Here is a 20743-nt window from a genome sequence, read left to right as displayed (position 1 = left end):
CAATGTGTGACATTTGATGTAAAGTGTGCATAAATGCTTTGGGGATTTGTACTTGCAAGCTTTTGGGTTGAAGTGTACATCTTTCTTACCAAGAACATACATTGAACACAAATATAAACGCAACATGTGTCACGATCGTCATAATAAGCGGACCAAGGCGCAGCGGGATATTTGGACATCTTCTTTTATTAGAGATGACGAAACACGAAAAGAAAACTTTTACAAAACAACAGTGAAGCTACAAACGTTAGTGCACACACAAGCTACAAACGTTCAACATAGTCAATTACCCACAAACGCCTAAAGCCTATGGCTGCCTTAAATATGGCTCCCAATCAGAGACAACAATAAACAGCTCTCTCTGATTGAGAACCAAATCAGGCAACCATAGACTTTCCTAAACACCTTCACTGAACACTACAATATACCTACTACAAAACCCCCTAAACAATACACACACCCTAAACTAGACAAAACACACAAACATCCCCCATGTCACACCCTGACCTAACTAAACTAATAAAGAAAATAAATATAACAGAGGCCAGGGTATGACAACATGCAACAATTTCAAAGATTTTACTGAGGTACAGTTCATATAAGAAAATCAGTCAATTGAAATATATTAATTTGGCCCTAATCTATGGATTTCACATGACTGGGAATATAGATACCTTTAAAAAAAATGTAGGGGCATGGATCAGAAAACCAGTCAGTATCTGTTGTGACCACCATTTGCCTCATGCAGCACAACACATATCCTCCGCATAGAGTTGATCAGGCTGTTGATTGTGGGCAGTGAAATGTTGTCCCAGGATTCCCAAGTGGCACAGCGGTCTAAAGCATTGCATCGCAGTGCTAGAGGCGTCACTACAGATCCGGGCACTCTGTTCGCAATGTTAACATCAGCAAACCGCTCGCCCACACAACGCCATATGCCCTATCTGCCCGGTACAGTTGAAACCTGGATTCTTGTGTGAAGAGCAAACTTCTCCAGCACTCCAATGGCCATAGAAGGTGAGCATTTGCCCACTGAAATCGGTTACGATGCCGAACTGCACTCAGGTCAAGCCCCAGGTGAGGACGACGAGCAACAGATGAGCTTCCCTGAGCCGGTTTCTGACAGTTGGTGCAGGAATTTTTTGGTTGTGCAATCAATCCTGCAGGTGAAGAAAACGGGTGTGGAGGTCCTGAGCTGGCGTGGTTACACGTGGTCTGCGGTTGTGAGGCCGGTTGGACGTACTGCCAAACGTTCTAAAACGACGTTGGAGATGGCTTATGGTAGAGAAATGAACATTACATTTTCTGGCAAAAGATCTGGTGGACATTCCTGCAGTCAGCATGCCAATTGCACGCTCGCTCAAAACTTGAGACATCTGTGGCATTGTGCTGTGTGACAAAACTGTACATTTTAGAGTGGCTTTTTATTGTCCCTAGCACAAGTTGCACCTGTGTAATGACCATGCTCTTTATTCAGCGTATTGATATGCCACACCTGTCAGGTGGATGGATTAAAGGAGAAATGCTCACTAACTGGGATGTAAATATATTTGTGCACCAAATTGGAGAGAAACAAGTTATTTGTGCATGCAGAACATTTCTGGGACCTTTTATTTCAGCTCATGAAACATGGGACCAACACACGAGGACATCATAGTTTTTTGCAAGATGTCTACGGTCTTGCACTTGCTGTTTCCGGTTTCTGGTTGATGACAACAGCCACACAAATACCACAACAAGTTAATTTAGCGATATTGATCATATTGTTTCTTAGATTATATTGTTAGAAAAACAAGTCAGTTCGTGGCCACTATAGTCATTTAAAGAAAGGCTATAGGTTCCAAATTAAGTGGTTGATGGTTATGTTGTCAAAGGTTGAAAAGCTCTTGTCACTATCATGTTACATTAAAGAGATGCACTGTTAGGAGGTTAATGTGCATTTCACAGTAACTTAATGGAAGTTGGAAGTTGCTGTGCATTACCTAACTAGTAACCTAACTGTACAATAATTGTAAAATACACAGTGACATACTAGCAACTACTGTTTCTGCTCGTAGCTTACTATACCTTTGCTGAAATGTTCTGATTACAAGGAAGCTTATAACATTAGGTGCCAACTATTCTATGTGGTGAGCACACTTGGGACCCAGCCTCACCTGGCCTCAACCTCTTGGTTGGCAGCAAACTGACCTTCCTGCCACAACATCAGGTCAGTGAACATGACAGCAAACTGACAGTAAGTTATTGAAAATTAAACAAAACTTCCCAGTGACCAACTGCCATTAAGTAATTGAAAACACACAGTAACCTCTTGACAGTCCAACTCTTGATTGTCACAAGCTCTTATAAAGATTGCAGCACTGGGATTGGACAAATAAGGTGATCAACATAATGATAAAATGACTTAACCTGGTACAACACTTCCACTAACGGTTGGCACAAATGTAAACATATTTTAAACCATGCCCCCAAAAATGCTAATCATCCCCCTCTAGAACATTGCCCCCACCTATATTGCAAAGTGCAGTGAAAGTAAGGTAAACAGCAATACGTAATTTTACTAAAATATTTTTACCGAAACTCAGTAGCCGTTAACTTACTGTCAAATTACAGGTCATTTTTATATTGTGTGCCAAAAGCACAGCTGAAGTATCCTATAAGTATAACTGTAGAACCTATCATTGGATCTACCTGGAAACATAGGGTTCTTCATGAGAGGGTTATAAATGGAACTCAAAATGGTCCTCCAACAGAGACAAATAAAAGGGTTCTACGTGGCACCCAAAGGGATCCCCGATAGAACTCTGCAACCAGAGGGTTCTTCATGACAGAGTTCTACAGGGCATTAGGAAAGTATTTAGACCCCTTGACTTTTTCCACATTTTGTTAGCTTACAGCCTTATTGTAAAATTGATTAAATTGCCTTTTCCTCCATGTATCTACTACACACAATACCCCATAATGACAAAGCAAAAACAGGTTTAAAAAAATATATATATATATACACTACCGGTCAAAAGTTTGGACACACCTACTCATTTAAGGGTTTTGCCTAATTATTACTATTTTCTACATTGTATAATAATAGTGAAGACATCAAAACTATGAAATAACACATATGGAATCATGTAGTAACCCAAAAAATGTTTTCTTTTTATATTTTATATTTGAGATTCTTCAAATAACCAACCATTGCCTTGATGACAGCTTTGCACACTCTTGGCATTCTCTCAACCAACTTCATGAGGTAGTCACCTGGAATGCATTTCAATTAACAGGTGTGCCTTCTTAAAAGTTAATTTGTGGAATTTCTGTCCTTCATAATGCGGCAATCAGTTGTGTTGTGATAAGGGGGGGAGGTATACAGAAGATAGCCCTATTTGGTAAAAGACCAAGTCCATATTATGGCAAGAACAGCTCAAATAAGCAAAGGAAATTACAGTCCATCATTACTTTAAGACATGAAGGTCAGTCAATACGGAAAATGTCAAGAACGTTGAACGTTTCTTCAAGTGAAGGCGCAAACCCATCAAGCGCTATGATGAAACTGGCTCTCATGAGGACCACCACAGGAATGGAAGACCCAGAGTTACCTCTGCTGCAGAGGATACGTTCATTAGAGTTACCAGCCTCAGAAATTGCAGCCCAAATAAATGCTTCACAGAGTTCAAGTTACAGACACATCTCAACATCAACTGTTCAGAGGAGACTGGGTGAATCAGGCCTTCAATTGCTGCAAAGAAACCACTTCATGGTCGATTTTGCTGAAAATAAACCACTACTAAAAGACGCCAATAAGAAAAGAGACTTGCTTGGGCCAAGAAACACTAGCCATGGTCATTAGACCGGTGGAAAGTTGTCCTTTGGTCTGGAGTCCAAATTGGAGATTTTTGGTTCCAACCGCCGTGTCTTTGTGAGACGCTGTGTAGGTGAATGAATGATCTCGCATGTGTATTTCCCATCGTAAAGAATGGAGGAGGAGGTGTTATAGTGTGGGGGTGCCTTGCTGGTGACACTGTCTGTTATATATTTAGAAATCAAGATACACAACCAACATGGCTACCACAGCATTATGCAGCGATACGCCATCCCATCTGCTTTGGGCTTAGTGGGAATATCATTTGTTGTTCAACAGAACAATGACCGAACACACCTCCCAGGCTGTGTAAGGGCTATTTTACAAGAAGGAGAGTGATGGAGTTCTGCATCAGATGACCTGGCCAGATGACAATCCCCCAACCTCAACCAAATTGAGATGGTTTGGGATGAGTTGGACCACAGAGTGAAGGAAAAGCATCCAACAAATGCTCAGCATATGTGGGAACTCCTTCAAGACTGTTGTGAAATCATTCCATGTGAAGCTGGTTGAGAGAATGGCAAGAGTGTGGAAAGCTGTCAGCAAGGCAAAGGGTGGCTATTTGAAGAATCTCAAATATAAAATATATTTTGATTTGTGTAACACTTTTTTGGTTACGATATGATTCCATATGTGTTATTTGATAGTTTTGATGTCTTAACTATTGTTGTACAATGTAGAAAATAGTAAAAATAAAGAAAAACCCTTGAATGAGTAGGTGTTCTAAAACTTTTGACCAGTAGTGTATTTATATATATATATATATATATATATATATATATATATATATATATATATATATATATATATATATATATATATATACACAGTGGGGAGAACAAGTATTTGATACACTGCCGATTTTGCAGGTTTTCCTACTTACAAAGCATGTAGAGGTCAACTGTGAGAGACGGAATCTAAAACAAAAAAAACTAAAAATCACATTGTATGATTTTTAAGTAATTAATTTGCATTTCTCCCCACTGTATTTCTATACACAGTGGGGATATATATATATATATATATATATACATATATATATATATATATATATATATATATATATATATAGAGAGAGAGAGAAATATCACATTTATATAAGTATTCAGACCCTTTGCTATGAGACTCAAAATTGAGCTCAGGTGCATCCTGTTTCCATTGATCGTCCCTAAGATGTTTCTACAACTTGATTCGAGTCCAACTCTGGTAAATTCAATTGATTGGACAGTCGTGAAGGGGACACGACAAAGCATATTCCCCTTCAGGCAACTGAAAAGATTTGGCATGGGTCCTCAGATCCTCAAAAGGTTCTACAGCTGCACCATCGAGAGCATCCTGACGCGTTGAATCACTGCCTGGTATGGATACTGCTAAGCCTCCGACCGCAAGGCACAACAGAGGGTAATGCGTACGGCCCAGTACATCACTGGGGCCAAACTTCCTGCCATCCAGGACCTATATACCAGGCGGTGTCAGAAGAAGGCCCTAAAAATTGTCAAAAACTCCAGCCACGCTAGTCATAGACTTTTCTCTCTGCAAACCGAACGGCAAGCGGTACCGGAGTGACAAGTCTAGGTCCAAGTCTAGGCTTCTACCCCCAAGCCATAAGACTCCAGAACATCTAATAAAATGGCTACCTAGACTATTAGCATCCCCCCCCCCTCTTTTACGCTGCTGCTATTCTCTGTTATATCTAGGCATAGTCACTTTAATAACTCTTCCTACAAAGTAAATATTACCTCAATTACCTCGACTAACCGTACCCCCGCAGATTTACTCTGTACCGGTACCCCTTGTATATAGCCTCGCTTTTGTTATTTTACTGCTGCTCTTTAGTTATTTGTTACTTTTATTCAATATTTTTTTATGAAATTTTCTTATAGCTGCGTTGTTGGTTAAAACAAACTTCTACAAGTGTCATTCACAAATGACAGCTCCGATGGGAACCTGAGGCTTTCTGAAGGCTTCTGCGCTTTCACCAAATGGCGTCGAAAAACTGTTACTCAGAGCTTCAATATCTGTTCACAATGCACATTCGTGACATTGTAAATGCAAATGTAAAAACACAGATATTGGAACAAACTTATAAAAAAATCGAACCGCAATAGAACATGCTGGGAAATATGATAGTGATGGGCGTGGTTTGTAGACCAGCACAGTTCTGAATACTTGGGAATTGAACTTGTCACGCTCACTGACCAGCGACCTGAATTTCCTGCAACACCACTGGATCTATGGGTATAATAAAGATTGTTAAACGATTAGAACCAATAGACATTCTGCAATTTGTCCCTATGTATGGGGGAACTCTTTTGGGTGCCACGTAGAACCCTTCCATTTTTAAGAACTCTCACAAGGAACAGTTGTGGGTTCTTCGTTATGTCCCTGTATGGGAACCCTTTTGGATTCTATGTACAGTGCATTCGGAAAGTATTTCAAACCCCCTGACTTTTTCCACATTTTGTTACGTTACTGCCTTATTCTAAAAGGGATTAAATAAAACGTTTTTTTTTTCTCATCAATCTACACACGATACTCCATAATGACAGAGCAAAACCAGGTTTCTAGACATTTTTGCTAAATTATTAAGAATAAAACACTGAAATATTACATTTCCATAAGTATTCAGAAAATTTACTCAGTACTTTGTTGAAGCACCTTTGGCAGCGATTACAGCCTCGAGTCTTCTTGGGTATGACGCTACAAGCTTAGCACACCTGTATTTGAGAGTTTCTCCAATTCTTCTCTGCAGATTCTCTCAAGCTCTGTCAGGTTGGATGGGGAGCGTCGCTGCACAGCTATTTTCAGGTCTCTCCAGAGATGTTCGATCGGGTTTAAATCCGTGCTATGGATGGGCCACTCAAGGACATTCAGAGACCTGTCCCGACGCCACTCCTGCATGGTCTTGGCTGTGTGCTTAGGGTCATTGACCTGTTGGAAGGTGAACCTTCGCCCCAGTCTGTGGTCCTGAGTGCTCTGGAGCAGGTTTTCATCAAGGATCTCTCTGTACTTTGCTCCGTTCATCTTTGCCTCGATCCTGTCTAGTCTCCCAGTCCCTGCTGCTGAAAAATATCCCCACAGCATGATGCTGCCACCACCATGCTTCCCCGAAGGAATGGAGCCAGGTTTCCTCCATGTGACACTTGGCATTCAGGCCAAAGAGTTCAATCGGTTTCATCAGACCAGATAATGTTATTTCTCATTGTCTGAGAGTCCTTAAGGTGCCTTTTGGCAAACTTCAAGCGGGCTGTCATGTGTCTTTTACTGAGGAGTGGCTTCTGTCTAGCCACTCTACCAAAAAGGCCTGATTGGTGGAGTGCTGCAGAGATGGTTGTCCTTCTGGAAGGTTCTCCCATCTCCACAAAGGAATTCTGGAGCTCTGTTAGAGGACCATCGGATTCTTGGTCACCTCCCTGACCTAGGCCCTCCCCCAATTGCTCAGTTTTGCCGGGAGGCCAGCTCTCGGAAGAGTCTTGGTGGTTCCAAACTTCTTCCATTTAAGAATGATGGAGGCCATTGTGTTCTTAAGGACCTTCAATGCTGCAGAATTTTTTTTGTGGTTCTTCCCCAGATCTGTGCCTCGACACAATCCGGTGTCGGTGCTCTACGGACAATTCCTTTGACCTCATGGCTTGGTTTTTGCCCTGACATGCATTGTCAACTGTGGGACCTTATATAAACAGGCGTGTGCCTTTCCAATCAAATTGTATTTGTCACATGCGCCGAATACAGCAGGTGTAGACTTTACAGTGAAATGCTTACTTTACAAGCCCTACATGTACATTTGTTGAATGCTAGGCACACAAATAAGATGATTTCTTGATACATTTAAAACAAGGTCTAGTTGTGGCTGCAAACTAATGAGACTGAACTACTCTTGGGGGGATGCATTGCTTGACTGCCGTGAGGGTGATAAGCACTATATCGCTCGTGAACTGCAGCCCCACAAAAAATTTGTTCTTGAGTTCGAGTTTGTTGAGCAGAGGCTGTCTGTTTTGGTTCTATAAAGCTGTTTCCATCATAAGATTAAATTATCAATTAATGAATTCTGGCACAATGCAATAGTTTCTAAACATGTATTTTTCTTCTCTATGCTGTCTGCAGCATGATCTATTTTTCTGCACGAATATATGACATACAGTTGTTGGCCGGAGCACGTCTCTTGAGCCGCTGAGCCGGAGGAGCTTGTGTCAATCCTGCTGTAAGACTCATTGTGGCCAGCAAGTCAAACGAACAACTGAAATGAACGAGTCACTCACTCTCAGTAAAAAGAGTTGTTCAAAAATAATGAATCATTCACGAATTGTGCATCACTAGTTCCAATAGGAATAAACATCACTTTGTAAGCCAGCATAATGTGACTTGGTGCTGGTTTTGCATTAGCTTATGTGTCCAAAACACAACAAAGGCTGTTTACCTGCGAAAACACAACAAAGGCTGGTCTGCCAGCGAAAATGCAACGAAGGCTGCTAAACCAGCTAAACCATGCTGGTCAGACCAGCTTGAACAGCATGGACCAGCATGGACCAGTTTCAAATGTACTCTGGTCTATACAGTTTTTTTCAGCAGGGATTTTCACTCTCTTTCTCTCTCTCCCATTTTCCTACTTGGCATTAATCACAATGGAGAAAGAGAGGTGAAGAGTATGGAAGAATAGAGAATGTTAGATCTGTGATTGATGTGCAATATCCTTTAAGTGTGACAACCGAGGTGCAGAAGCCAATAAACTAGTTGTACTAAAAAACTAATGTCACCGAACGAAATGAGGGAACTCTTAAGTAGACCTGTTCGGCTTCAGCATTTGTCAATGTGTCTGATTAGGGACACATTGATTGCCATGTGTCAATATAGACACGTCACGACCAGTGGTGTGTGGTGCTTGAAGAGAAATCATTCAGGGAGAGAGGTGGTTCTGATGATGATTTATGCCTTTCAACTGGAGAGAGGGAGAGAGATGGAGGGATGCTGCAGCACGGAAAGCAGCAGAGAGAATTCATTGACATCGGACTTAATTATGATAATTTGCTTTGATCTGCAATTACAGATGTAGGATCTTAATTTGAGCCCAGTTTGCTATAGCAGGAAAATAATCCTGCAGCAACAAGAAATGTGAAATATTATGTGGATTATCATTAATGGATATTTTTGTAGGGGTTGATACAAGTCTGAAATTTCAAAGTGGGATTTACAAACTTGAGAAGCCTTGTTTGTCATTTAGCAGACACTCTTATCCAGAGGGACTTACAAGAGCAATTAGGGTTAAAGGGAAGATTGCAGAATTAGGTTGCTGTTAAACAGGAAGGGTTTCATCCTTCCAACTAAAAGTCTTAATACGACATATCACTTTACATTTGTATTTTGGGAGAAATGTATATTTTATCAGAATTTGTTGGAAAAGCTTTCGGAAAAGTGACGTCAAGGAAAGAGCACGAGTGAAGCCACTGCCCACATAAGATGGTAAACAAATACATCATACCATGTCCTCATTGTTTTAGAAAAAATATTTTGGCACTGAATAAAGCCAAATTATTATCTGGCCATATCCTGTGATTTCTTTATTCTATATCAGCTAAAAATGTTTTTATCACTTATAAGCGTGCAGGCTTTTAGCATAGCCCCTTTTGTCCGCTGCTGGTTTACCCCTACTAGATAACCACTAACAGCCTTGAAACACATCACTTATTAGCAGTTCAGCAAATCAGTATTTCCCGTACTGTTACAGAACATCAAGATAAACCTTTACCATCATAGTAGACATTGAACGTCTATATCCAAACTAGCTAAAACTCTGTTGTTGGCTGATGGTAGATACAGCTAGCCACATGCTAACTTGAGTACTAATGTTACTAACAGTCACAGTAAAGACAGGTACAATGGCTAACACAAACATTAGCTACCAATGTATCCTCAAGTTATATCGGCCAATAAAGATCAGTCAGTTCAGCAAAAATAAAGACATACGTTGAAATAAACAATCACGTTAATCCGATTGGTATTTGACCATTCATTTCTGTAAAACATGCAGTGTTGATGGACCTATTGTAGCTTGCTTGCTAGCTAGCGAGAAAGCTATCTTATTACATCCCCAAACAGCATGCTAGATCCAAGTGGGCCAGTTAGTTTTGCAAGACCAGGTGTACGTATAGATAGTTATCTTCATTTTTTAGCATCTACTAGCTACATAACATGATACAACTCTTTGGGCACTTTAGTACCTACTTACCCAATTCGCCTCCATCACCGAAGCCACCAGCAGGCTGTTCCTTTCTTGACATCAATGTGTTTTTGATAAATGTAATTCAAATTGCTAAAATAGAGGTGTATAATTTTTTTTATAAAAACTTTTGCATAAAGACCATTTCAATGGAATATAATCAATCAACATTGTTAGATTTCTGAAATATATATTGGAACATTTCCTTTAAAACCTCTACAGGATCGGTGAGTCCCCCGCGGGACGGTTGAGCTAACGTAGGCTAATGCGATTAGCATGAGGTTGTAAGTAACAAGAACATTTCCCAGGACATAGACATATCTGATATTGGCAGAAAGCTTCCATTCTTGTTAATCTAACTGCACTGTCCAATTTACAGTAGCTATTACAGTGAAATAGTGTTATGCATTGTTTGAGGAGAGTGCACAGTTATGAACTTCAAACGTTATTAATAAACCAAATAGGCACATTTGGGCAGTCTTGATACAAACTTTTTAACAGAAATGTAATGGTTCATTGGATCAGTCAAAGAAATTGCACATACACTGCTGGCATCTAGTGGCCAAAATCTAAATTGCGCCTGGGCTGGAATAATACATTATGACCTTTCTCTTGCATTTCAAAGATGATGGTACAGTATATTTTTTTTAAACGCATGTTTTTTTCTTTTACCAGATCTAATTTGTCACATTCTCTAGGGCTGGGCAGTATACTGTATTTTACTACATACCGGTATTGATGCACGGACCGGTTTGGGCTTTTACTTTATCTTCTATAACGTTATTTGAATGTTGGTTTGTTAAATGTGATACGCCATGTGTAAAGTCCATTTGTATGGTTTACTCCGCTACTTGAGTCAACCCTCTCCGCTCTCTCTCTCTTCATGCCGCTTTCCACACAGACCTAGTCCCACCCCCTGTCACTCAAGGAGCGCATTTGTTGTGACCACGAGACACTTTCGTTCAGTCTACATGGTCAATGCAGCACTTGCAACAATGGTGATGTGGACACCAAGGAACTTGAAGCTCTCAACCTGCTCCGCTACAGCCCGTCAATGAGAATGGGGGTGTGCTCGGTCTACTTTTTCCTGTAGTCCACAACCATCTCCTTTGTCTTGATCACGTTGAGGGAGAGGTTGTTTTCCTGGCACCACACGGCCAGGTCTCTGACCTCCCTATAGGCTGTCTCGTTGTTCTCTGTGATCAGGCCTATCACTGTTGTGTCATCGGAAAACTTAATGATGGTGTTGGAGTCGTGCCTGGCCGTGCAGTCATGAGTGAACAGGGAGTAAAGGAAGGGACTGAGCACGCACCCCTGAGGTGTCCATGTGTTGAGGATCAGCGTGGCGGGTCTGTTGTTACCTACCCTTACCATCTGGCTGCGGCCCGTCAGGAAGTCCAGGATCCATTTGCAGAGGGAGGTGTTTAGTCCCAGGGTCCTTAGTTTATTGATGAGCTTTGAGGGCACTATGGTGTTGAATGCTGAGTTGTAGTCAGTTACATTTACATTTAAGTCATTTAGCAGACGCTCTTATCCAGAGCGACTTACAAATTGGAAAGTTCATACATATTCATCCTGGTCCCCCCGTGGGAATAGAACCCTGGTCCCCCCGTGGGAATTGAACCCACAACCCTGGCATTGCAAGCGCCATGCTCTACCAACTGAGCCACACGGGACCACCAGTTCATAGCATTCTCACAAAGGTGTTATTTTTGTCCAGGTGTGAAAGGGCAGTGTGGAGTGCAATAGAGTGCATCATCTGTGGATCTGTTGGGGCGGTATGCAAATTGGAGTGGGTCATGGCTACAGACGTGAGTGCTACAGGTCGGTAGTCTTTTAGGCAGGTTACCTTAGTGTTCTTGGGCACAGGCACTATGGTGGTCTGCTTAAAACATGTTGGTATTACAGACTCGGATAGGGAGAGGTTGAAAATGTCCGTGAAGACACTTGCCAGTTGGTCAGCGTAAGCTCGCAGTACACGTCCTGGTAATCCGTCTGGCCCCGTTGAATGTTGACCTGTTTAAAGGTCTTACTCACATCAACTGCGGAGAGCGTGATCACACAGTCTTCCGGAACAGCTGGTGCTCTCATGCATGTTTCAGTGTTATTTGCATTGAAGCGAGCATAGAAGTAGTTTAGGTCGTCTGGTAGGCTTGTGTCACTGGGCAGCTTTTGGGTGTAGTACGATTCGATCTTAGTCCTGCATTGACGCTTTGCCTGTTTTATGGTTCGTCGGAGGGCATAGCGGTATTTCTTATAAGCTTCTGGCAGCTCTAGCCTTTAGCTCAGTGCGGATGTTGCCTGTAATCCATGGCTTCTGATTGGGGTATATACGTACCGTCACTGTGGGGATGACATCATCGACGCACTTATTTTTTATTTATTTTACCCCCTTTTCTCCCCAATTTTCGTGGTATCCAATCGCTAGTAATTACTATCTTGTCTCATCGCTACAACTCCCGTACGGGCTCAGGAGAGACGAAGGTCGAAAGCCATGTGTCCTCCGAAGCACAACCCAACCAAGCCGCACTACTTCTTAACGCAGCGCGCCTCCAACCCGGAAGTCAGCCGCACCAATGTGTCGGAGGAAACACCGTGCACCTGGCCCCCTTGGTTAGCGCGCACTGCGCCCGGCCCGCCACAGGAGTCACTGGAGCGCGATGAGACAAGGATATCCCTACCGGCCAAACCCTCCCTAACCCGGACGACGCTAGGCCAATTGTGCGTCGCCCCATGGTCCTCCCGGTCGCGGCCGGCTGCGACAGAGCCTGGGCGCGAGCCTGGGCGCTAGCGCTGCGATGCAGTGCCCTAGACCACTGCGCTACCGGGGAGGCCCCCTCGATGCACTTATTGATGAAGCCAATGACTGATGTGGTGTACTCCTCAATGCCATCGGAGGAATCCCGGAACATATTCCATTCTGTGCTAGCAAAATAGTCCTATAGCTTATAGATCTAGTCACTGGTGCTTCCTGCTTTAATTTTTGCTTGTAAGCAGGAATCAGGAGGATAGAATTACAATCAGATTTGCAAAATGGAGGGCAAGGGAGAGCTTTGTACGTGTCTCTGTGTGTGAAGTAGAGGTGGTCCTTTACTCCAGTTTTATTCCCTCTGTTTTTCCCCCTCTGGTTGCACATGCTGATAGAAATTTGGTAAAACGGATGTAAGTTTCCCTACATTAAAGTCCCCGACTACTAGGAGCGCCACCTCTGAGTGAGCGTTTTCTTGTTTGCTTATGGCGGAATACAGCTCATTCACTGCTGTCTTAGTGCCAGCCTCTGACTGTGGTGGTATGTAAACAGCTACAAAAAATAAAGATTAACTCTCCAGGTAGATAGTGTGGTCTACAGCTTATCATGAGGTACTCTTCCTCAGGAGAGCAATAGCTCAAGACTTCCTTCAATACCGTGCACCAGCTGTTATTTACAAAAATACATAGTCCACCGCCCCTTGTTTTACCAGACGCCTCTGTTCTATCCTGCCTGAACAGCATACAACAGCCAGCTGTATGTTGATAGTGTCACGGCTCCTCCTCTGCAGTGCAGGGGGCGGTTCTTCCTGCAGGCAGAGGAGGGTCGTTAGTGATTGGAGTCACCTGGGCTCTAAGTATTTAAACTGTTTCACTAATCACTTCTCTCTCTCTCTCTCTGCTCCTCCAGGTATGCTCATGATTTGTTTGTTCCTTTGTAGTTTTGCATAGTTTTCACTCAGTCATGTTCACACACACTTATTCACGCTTCCATGCACTTTACATACGCCTTACATTATAATACTTCCATACCTCATTCCTTTTTCTTAGTTTTAAGATAATAGTTTTGTTTATAATAAAGAACACTTTTAATTGGCCTATACCTGTTGTGCGTGTCCCCTCATTTTTGTCACAGGCTATGAGCCGGCTTGTGAGAATAGTGTCGCCGTTCAGCCATGACTCCGTGAAGCATAAGATATTACAGTTTTGAATGTCCAGTTGGTAGTTTTATCTTCCGCGTAGGCCGTCTATTTTATTCTCCAAAGATTGCACGTTTGCTAGCAGAATGGAAGGAAGTGGAGGTTTATTCGATCGCCTACAAATTCTCCGAAATCAGCCTGTCCTCTGGCCACTTTTTCTCCGCCTCTTCACACAAACCACGGGGATCTGGGCCTGTTCCCGAGAAAGCAGTATATCATTCGTGTCGGGCTTGTCAGACTCGTTAAAGGGGGAAAAAAAGGATTCTGCCAGTCCGTGGTGAGTAATCCCAGACCTGATGTCCATCAGTTTTTTTTCGGTCATATGAGACGGTAGCGGCAACATTATGTACAAAATAAGTTAAAAAATAAGTTACAAACAACGCAAATAAACAAACAAAAAAACACAATCGGATGGGGACACATAAAATGTCAGCCTTCTACGCGCCATTGTTAAATCCACAAGCGTTCTATAATTACAATATTAGTTTGTGTTTCTTACATCTGCAAACAGCTAGTTTGTATTTTCTTAGCAAGTTAAGCTAAATCGTGGTTAGCCACTAATGCTAATCACTAGTTAGCTGACTAGCTAATAAAAGTACAAACGTAGCTAGCTAATACAGCTGATACCAGTGCTGGTGGAGGCCTAAATCACCATGTTGTTTTTGCAACAGTATCTTCTAAATCAAAGAGGAACAGGCGAAGTATGAATATGTTGGCTACATTAATAAATATTTAATGTATCCAAAGATTATAGGGTCCCCTAGGAAACAGTGAACATCACTTTAGTTCCTACCCTGTCACAATAACTCGTCCATGGCATTTTCATTCGGTGTCATGTCAAACAACACTGTATTCAAAGTGCCCACTATTATTTATATTCTAACTATAGAATTTGAATAAACATTCTATTTCTATGATTCCAAAAGTTCACCCAAGTGTTTTGATCTAAATCGCAATTGCAACATTTGGTCAAAAATAAGGCCTAGGTTTTTTGCCCATATCGTGGCAGTTTGTAAATAACTCAAATGAGTGCAGGAAATGCAGGAAATTATTTTAGGTTGATGTTGAATTGAACAGTATAAAACAATCAGAATGGAGGAAGACCCATTGAAATCATTTAGAATATATGTGTTGCCACCCTAGGGTCACGCACTACTCATAAAGCAAATGTAGAACTTTTATTAATCAAAAACATAAAATACCGTCAAAACTGATGTGAAATTTTGTCCATATCGCCCATCCCTAATATTATCCTACATTCATTTCACATTTCCACAATCTTCAAAGTGTTTCCTTTCAAATGGTATCAATAATATGCATATCCTTGCTTCTGGTCCTGAGCTACAGGCAGTTAGATTTGGGTATGTCATTTTAGACACTTTAGGGCACATAAACAGATTTTTCACTTTGTCAGCCCAGGATTTGAACCAGCAACCTTTTGGTTACTGGCCCAATGATCTTAACTGCTAGGCTGCCTGCTGGTCATGCCTCAAATACACTACAAGTTTAAATTCTCCTGAAACAGGATGATCAAATTAAGATCCTACATCTGTATCAATGGCCGTTGAAAGAAACACTGAAGCTGCGGAGGAATCCATTAAGCATCCACAGTGATTGTCGTTTGTCGCGCTTAGCCCTTTTTCTCTCCACCACCACGGTAAAGGCAAAGTGACAGGCTGAAATCATCAACGCTATGTGTCACTCATTCTGTTTAGCTGCTCTTTTGTTCCAAGGCCTCTTGATGCATTTACCGTACTGAAGGCAGCCTTTTGTTTCCCATATTTCCTGAGTCTGGCGAGACGATGTGCGTCATTGTCTCTGTAGAATCATCTGCGGTTGGGAAAGAAAAGAGGGGGATTTTTGAGTGATCCTGAAGAGTCCATGCATAATACATGCGAGCGATCAGTCGGAGGCATATGGCTGAGAGCTACGCTCGCCATGTGCAGAAATTTATGCAGATTACATTATCTAGATTAAAGGAAACGGTTGGTTCAGGGATAATAAAAGAACTCAATGAATTAACGCAGCAGGTTACGCGTGGCAGAAACATTTCGTTTTCAGCTGGTGTTTAAAATGTGCTTTCTGGGTCATTTTATGCATCCTTCTTAAAGTATATGTGCTTATAGATAGAGAGATTATTCTCAGAATGTGATCAGAATACATTTGTTTTCTCGGTTGAAAATCACACCTCTTATAACGATGATTTGGATCTCCTGATCGACTGCATGATCAATGTCAATAAAACACATCAATCACTTGATAAACCGTGACATGTGAGACTCCCGACACCGCAGTCATTAGCACTTTTATTGCCACTTCATGACATCAACATCATCATATTGTGTCCTAATTGGGGAGATGGCTTTATGATTGTGCCATTTGAGGAAATCCCTTCATGTGGGGGTGATTAGTGAAACACGTTAATTTTCCCCAGGTCGACAGTTAAAAATCCTCCCCCGCCTACCCTCCTTGTGATAAACCATGTTTCCAGTTGGAACAGAGTCAACAGGGGAGCTCTGATTAACACATCACAGACACTTGATCTCTGTACACACATAGCTTTGGGGTGTACAGAGCATCTGAGACACCACAGACATAGACATAAGAGAAAAGATTAGTTGTTTGGAGGCAATGGTTGATTTGAGACCAAGCAGCCATTTTAAATGGCCCTTGTCTGACTTTGAAGCGTTCCAACTCATCTGCAAAACACTGTGTTCTTGGCATCACGGTATGCAATTCTCCCGCAGAAGAGTATTAATGGCCAGTCCCTTTCACAGCAAAATGGTTATGGTAGACAATGACCAATACCTTTCATGGTGTACTGGGTATTCTAGCCAATGACCAGTCCCTTTCATAGCCTACTGAGAAGTCTGTGATGGAGTGAAGGCTGATCAATTAGTTCTCCTCCAACCTGGTAGAGCAAGTGTCCTCTGCTGATACACGCCGACCCTGGCTGCCATCCCCACCTCCGCCGGCTATCCATCAACCCACCACGTTAATACAGAACCTTCTCTCTCACTATTATCACCCCTCCTCTGCCACATACGCCACACACCAACCAGCCCCTCACCTCCTCGACCTCTGCGTGCCCAATGTCATGGAGACCCATGTCATGACCCATCACCTTGAACCATGTCTGACGCACGTCTCTCCAGGGAAAGAGCACTGGAGTGGGGGAGAGACACGCAGTTAACCCCTGGGGTTGCCAGAGAGCCAGACCTCTCATTTGTCTGAGATGACACTCCCCTGTGTTTTTCTCTGTCTCTCTTGTTGTGGAGGAGAGGAGGATGCTGGGTAGGAATGATTGGGCAGGACAGGTGACTGTTCTGGTTTGAGTCGAAGCCGATCCCTGACGCTCCTCTGCCATGTTTTTTCCCCACTGAAGGTCGACGGTGAAGAGGGAGGTTAAGAGGTGTCACTCTGGCTTCTCAGACGTATAATTTGCAGTGACAGACAAGTGAAACGCCTATGGCTTTGCGTTTTGGTGCTGATTCAAGACCTGGGGAATGTGTTCTCACTCTGTCTTCTCCCCTGACTCTTATTAAAGATGCACTATGCATAAATCACTCCGCCATTTTCTGGTTGCTAAAATTCGAATAGTTATGTGACAACACAAGCAAGTATAGTGTAGAGAATCATTGTACCATCTAAACCGCTATGAAATATATTTTCCATGACCAAAAATATTGTATTTTCAGCTGTTTGACACTGGTGTACAAAACCAAAAGAAAAAGGCACAAAAGCTAAACTTAGGACCGGGAAGCATAGAAATAGCGCACCAAAAAAACAGATCTACTGCTTCTTAGACTTGCTTTAAATGATAATGACAGCTCTATAACTTACATTTCTATGTGATTTTGCTTGGGTCAGCCAAAAAGTTACATATTGCAGCTTTAAATAAAGATGTATGTATTTTTTGGCTCATTTAATGTGATTTGAATTTCCCTTAACAAGTCAGATAACAGGTTATCGTATGTGGCAAAGTTACCTGTCATAATCTGGACTACTTCATCCTTTATTGTGCGGGATGGATCCTGTAGGATCTGGCAAGGGCTTGAACTATTTTCATCAATAACAACACTAACAGACAGCATACTTGATAGATGAGGTTAAACTATCACCTGCACTCCAGAGGATTCTCTCTGATAAGAGTTTTCGCGTTCGCTAAACATTCAAGCAGTGTTTCCCAACCCGAGTCCTCTGGGAATCCCGAACCGCTAAACATATTTGTTTGATGGGACCACTAGCACATCTGATTCAGCGAGTCAACTAATCATCAAGCATTTGACTTGTTGAATCAGATGTTCTAATGGAATAGAACAACAAAAAAGATATGTAACAGAAATGCGTCAGAAGGACAGATGACTCACAAGGCCATGTTTTATACAGAAGATTTGTGGGCTGGGTTCTAGAGTTCATGTCTCCTGCTAAACAGTTCTGTTGTTTCTTCTCACTTCTCGTCACATTGTGGTTGTATGATGAGGGGAATGTGATAGTTGTGCGAAGAGAAGACAGAACCTGCTAATTGGCCTCGGTGGATGTGATCTGTGATGTTGAACTGAAATAGGTTCAGCTTTGTCTTGTCTTAACGTTTTACCACAACGCTGCTGCTGGCTCACACATGGCACCTCTCCCAGTTTACACACATACATGGAGGAGGGTGTGTGTGTCTGTGCGTGTGTCTGTGTTGTGCACACACACACAGACACACACATGCATAGAGCCACTCACTGACACGCACAGACACACGCACATACATGGAGGAGGGTGTGTGTGTGTGTGCGTGTCAGTGTGCGTGTCAGTGTGCACAAGCACAATGCAGATACACAACACAAACATTCACACATGTGCACACACAAACAGACACAGATGTGCATGCCCACACACACACTAAAATGTTCGTTTTGAAATGTATCCTATGATTACTCATTTCTCTCCAGCTTGGAGTTTTCCCTTACGTTTAGGCTCTTTTAATCAAACCAATTTCATCCTGTATTGTCCTGTCCTGTATTTGTGGCCGGGGTGAAACTCTGTATGGTGCCATCCAGAATAGGTCTGAAAAGGGAACTAAAGCAACACGAGACAGTCATGTGAATACCAGCTCCCACCTCTCTTCCCCTGCTCTTTCTAAAAGACAAACAACAAAGAGATGGCTTTACGTCTCGCTCTGTGTGTATCTCTCTGTCTGAAAGTACCTGTACAGGCCTATCATGTACAGCCCTCTCTCTCTGTCTATCTGAGAGTGAGATCTGAAACCAAGACTCTCCCCTGAGAGGTGACTGAATGCCAAAGCATCCACATTAGGCATATCACTGATCTTCTTCTCCACTGAGGTGTGTGTGTGTGTGTGTGTGTGTGTGTGTGTGTGTGTGTGTGTGTGTGTGTGTGTGTGTGTGTGTGTGTGTGTGTGTGTGTGTGTGTGTACACGTGTTTAACTATACTTGTGGGGACCAGAAGTCCCCACAAGAATAGTAAACAAACAAAAACTTGTCCAACTGGGGACATTTTGTTGGTCCCCACAATGTCAAATTCTATTTCTAGGGGGTTTCGGGTTAAAGTTGGAATTAGTGTTCTGGTTAGAATTTAGGGTGAGGAGCTAGGGTTGGTTTTAGGGTTATGGTAAAGATACAGTTTATGGTTATGTTTAGGGGTTAGAGAAAAAACGATTTTGAATGGGACTGAATTATGTGTCCCCACAAGGTTAGTTATTATACAAGACTGTGTGTGTGTGGGTGGGTGGATGGGTGGGTGGATGTTTTTGCAGGTGTGCATTATGCAGGTGTGCTGCCAATGTGAAGGTATGCTCATATTTGGGTTTGGTGTGCTTTATGTCGGTGGACTTGCACAGCATGCATCCTGCGTGTATATGTAGGTGTGTGTGTGTGCTCAGTATGTGTGCCACGAACATATTGACTGCAGCAGAATAATGATTCCTACTTAGCATTACAATTCCCCAAACATGATTTATGATGAAATCCCAGACTGGAAGCATTGCAAATAATATTTGAATATCTTATATCTGTGGTGCCGAGAGCTCAGCGAATACAATTTAAGCTTCCCTTTTTCTTTCACAAACTCCCAAGACTACATAGCATGCAGGTAAAACACTCACCGATTTAAGAGGCTTAATCTAGTAGTCATTGAGATTGTGATTTGGCCCCATATACACCTCCCATCCCCAGGCATGTTTTATAGCTCTGTTCACCATTATTCACCCGCATTACTATAATAAGCTTCACATATACTCAGTGTAATGAGACCTACTGTATGAAAAATGAAAATGGAAGTATGAACCCAGTCTACAGTACTGACTTGAAGTAATAAAATGGGTTGTAATCTGGCCCCTAATGTAAAAGTTAATTTCTGCACTTTCCCTCCGTCTATATTTTCGAGATCCCATGCAGAGAGAAAAAAGCTGTCTTGACAGACTGAAATTGGATGGAACTACTACTTACCTAATTTCAAGGCTTCTGACTGGCCAAGGTCTAAGCCTCAGAGTAGCCGTCCCCCAATCGTTGCGGAGAGCTGACTGCGTGTTTTTGGGTTAATGCCAGGCGCTTCAGGGCAAGATTACACCGGGAGCTTTGGGGGATTTGATTAGTGGATTCTGACATGTATTTCCATAAAAACAGGAAGCTGTGTACCTGACTGTCTGTGGATTGATTGGTTGGAAATACCCAACTTCCCACATTTCCAATTAAATCCTGCGCTGTCAATACTACCAGT

This window comes from Salvelinus fontinalis, chromosome 10 (genome assembly GCF_029448725.1).
Source record: "Salvelinus fontinalis isolate EN_2023a chromosome 10, ASM2944872v1, whole genome shotgun sequence".
Classification (NCBI taxonomy): Eukaryota; Metazoa; Chordata; class Actinopteri; order Salmoniformes; family Salmonidae; genus Salvelinus; species Salvelinus fontinalis.
The sequence above is the reverse complement of the archived record's forward strand: the minus strand, read 5'-3'. Positions refer to the sequence as shown.